This window comes from Tasmannia lanceolata, unplaced genomic scaffold (assembly GCF_043159265.1).
Source record: "Tasmannia lanceolata isolate RefF3 unplaced genomic scaffold, GAP_Taslan_0.1 ptg000018l, whole genome shotgun sequence".
In the NCBI taxonomy this organism is placed as follows: Eukaryota; Viridiplantae; Streptophyta; class Magnoliopsida; order Canellales; family Winteraceae; genus Tasmannia; species Tasmannia lanceolata.
Window position 1 is genome coordinate 66,460,138 of NW_027518695.1, and position 3,669 is coordinate 66,463,806.

The following is a 3,669-nucleotide window of genomic DNA, read 5'->3' on the forward strand; positions in this document are numbered from 1 at the left end:
TGGAGGTGGCCAATTATAGGCCAAGCTCCGGCTGGTTGTGGTGCTTCCTTGCTCTTACTCTTGCTAGTTTTTGTCCTTCCCATCCATAGAATGTAGAAAATAACTAGGCAATAAACCCAGTAAGACCTTGCAGTGGGAGTAGAAAATCCATGGTTGGGTGGAACATTCACGGAGAGCGCAGGGAAATATGTTCATTAGTTGGGTGGGTGGCATGGTTATGTCATATTGGAAGATAAGATTCTTAGAAGAAGATGTGGCTATGGTTCAAGTGTTTAAAAACAGTTCAGAAGCACGTGGGGCTGTTTTTTGTCAGTGTTCAGTAAACACTCCGAACAAAAAGCAAGATAATCTCTGTTCCTTTTACCACTGGTTTTTTCGACTTGAAGTTTTAGAGTATCTCTCAGGAGAAGCTGTAAAGGGCTTAAATTTTTTCAGAGATCTTTGACAAGCTAAGCCGTCACTTCTCTTCTATTATAAGAGAGACATACGCCTCCACAAGGATAGTGTATTCGAGTCATGCACCTAGGCACTGTTAGTTTGAGATTATAATAACAGGTGGTGAGCCCTCAAACCGATTATTGGACTCAAATTACATTAATTTTGAGTCCAACAATCGGTTTGGAGGCTCACCATCGGCTGTCATAATCTCAAACAAACAGGGCCTTAGGATGCCACGATCCCACGTTATTGTAAGCAACAATATAACAGGGACAATTTATATCGTGGGTGGCCGGGCATGCACATGTAACAGAGAGAATTTACACGGTGGATGGCCGGCCACATGCAGCCAGAAAAACAGTAGGGCCCAAATTATTTGGGTGATCCAAAAGCCCTCACATAGATAGGCGTGACTAGAAAATCTTATCCACAGGATGATCCTAACTCTTTATAGGGTTTATGGCTGGGCATGCACGTGCAGCCCAAAAACAGTGGGACTAAGCTTTTAATGTTGGGCTTGTAGCTCAATGGTTGAGGCTTTGTATCTTAACCTTGAGGTTGTAGGTTCGATTCCAGCTGACCTATCAGAAAAACAGTGGGGCCCACATTATCTGTGTGATCCAAACCATTCAATTGTTCGGCCTTGACGTAGAGAGGGTGTGCCTAGAGAATCTTCTCCATAGGATGATCCCAATTCTCCGATTTGTGTAGGTTTAAAAAAATTGATTTGTGATCGATTCGACTTACTGCCACATTGCTGTGAAAGCAGTTAGACTGATACGAAAAGACATGCATTATTGGGAAAGATACCGTGATATTATATTATGACTCGTGGATCTAATCGTTAATCTGGGATTGTGATCAAATGGTCATGGCGTACACTTATGTTTTCATCCACCAGCGGTATCGAGGATTTGCAAATTGTTTTCTAATGTATTCAGTCATATAAATACACTTATTTTATAAAACAAGCTGGAGGCCAGGCACGTTACAGCGCCGCACAGTTGCAAACCCCGGGACGTGCAAGGCAATAATCTCGAGCAAGTATCGAAAGCAACCAACATTACTGGCAATAAAATATGGGCAGTGATAAATTGACTCCCAAATATCTTAAATCGACTCCCCATGTGTCTTTCACTCTCTTCTGGGAACAGAGAAAGACACATTGGAGTTGATTTAAGATATTTGGGAGTAGATTTATCACTCCCCTAAAATATTTCGATAATCGTAGCATAGATATATTCTTCAATTAATAGTTCACTATTAATAAGACCATCTCACCCATCTCAAATAAAGTAGTAAAGTTATTAATGTGCTCCAATCAAATATGGAAGCATGGAAGGTAATAGCGCAAAGAGAGTAACTATACAATTTGATCATTTTAAAAGTAAAGGGAGCTCAAAGTTGATGTATTGGTCATTGTAACTACTGTCAGAGTTGTGGAATGTTACAGACTTACAACTACATAGGAAATATACACAACAAGCTTTTTTATGGTTTTCCCTTCTTTTAACAACATACACATAACAAACAGTACAAGATCACATGTACAATAAAAGGCAACAAGAAAAAATGGTGACGGTGGAAACTTTAGACCTCACCATCACTATAATAGCAAACGAAACAAAAGAAGAAGAAAAACCATGGATTGAAAAGAAAAATTACAGGAATATCCCGTAAACAAGCTAAGCATGCCTTGCATACAGACAAGGTTGGTAATTCTGTTGGCTCAAAGTCCCACCTTCCAGGAATAAAATTTATTAATTTTTACATGGTGAGTTAGCTTCTCGGCAGTTAATCATTCAATGGTGACTCCATTTTCTTTTGTGGCTAGAGCAGGGGATCAACCCATGAACATAATATTTTCAACCCTGTGAGTCTACAAGCTAGGACATGATGCAAAAGAAATAGGCTTTACTTGCTTATGCAATCAACATCATTCCTGGACCTTCTAAACTCGTCATTCAAAAAAGGAAAAAAAAAAGGCAATCTATGTACAAAAGCAATAAAAACATCATTCTATTCCAAGAATATTATGATCATATACCCACCAAGAAACATATCCCACAATCATGGAGCTCAGACAAACAATATCCCTCTCAGCCATTTCATCGAACGCTTGACGAGCAATATTCAAAAGGGTATTCCCAACGAATGCATTCAAAGCTGCATGTGTTCACTGAGATGGTTCTTCTCACACATGTTGCAAGGAGATGATGCATTCTGTGTAGAAAGCTTTAAAGACACAACATATGGTTTCAACCTGAAGATTTCCATTGATATATACACCACATATTTGTATTCATTATCACACAAAAAATCCCATCACAGACACGACATATGGTTTGCTAAAAGGGAACAAGGGTGGGAAAATAAAGAAATTGAAAAAACCCACTTGAAATTCTATAAACTAAACATTATCCCAGAGAACTTATGCAGTTGTAAAACTAGAAAAATAAAACATGAAGATGAAACCAGCATCTAAAATGGAACTAAAAACTAGAAACTCTATTTGAAAAATCCGGAATCCAGAAACCCTCTCCCAAGAAATATTGTGGATTTCGAAGAAAACCCCAAACACCACAAACGAGGGTGTCGATTTCACAGGAGAAATAGGGATTAACAGAAGAAGAAACTAGAGAGAGATGCGAGAGACATACCCATCGATCCCACGGAAAAAACCCATTCCTCCAGCATTCATATCTTCTAGGGTCATTAAGATAGATTAGGGATAGAGTGACCGAATATACCCTTCTCTAAAATCTTGATGAGTCCCCTTTTTGATTTAGAACTAAACAAAAGATGGGATCTCATAAATTTTTAGTTTACTCTCAAATAAAGTGGGACCCACTTATGATGATTAAATTCCAACAGAGCTTTGTCTCTCTATTTCTTCTTCTCAATGTAATTCTCATAATAATAAAATGGCTCAAAAACTCGAAAATCTTAGAAATTGGACCCCACTTGATGTAGCCGAAATCCCAACCCCATTGAATTCAAATATCATTTAATGTATAGTGGGCCCTACTTCAATATTGACCGAAAATCCATCTGTTCATAAGATTCGAAATTGTAATAATGGACAGGTCCCTTCCAAATGGTGGTCCCCAATTGAGTTGATGGAAATACCATGGAATAAAACTCAATTTCGAGAGTTTGGTAGGCCCACCTCTCTCCCCATTTTGAAATTCGTGTATAAAAATGATATGTCCTCCCCTCGACTGAATTTGG

General features: G+C 38.6%; 1 long non-coding RNA gene across 1 annotated transcript; it reads right to left on the reverse strand.

The window, feature by feature from the left end:
• Positions 1 to 1,833: 1,833 nt before the first annotated feature.
• LOC143851065 (uncharacterized) lies at positions 1,834 to 3,406 on the reverse strand. Its single transcript, XR_013236202.1, has 2 exons — positions 3,099 to 3,406; positions 1,834 to 2,701 (listed from the first exon to the last, which is right to left on the reverse strand). It is a non-coding gene; the product is annotated as an uncharacterized LOC143851065 (long non-coding RNA).
• Between the last annotated feature and the right edge of the window lie 263 nt (positions 3,407 to 3,669).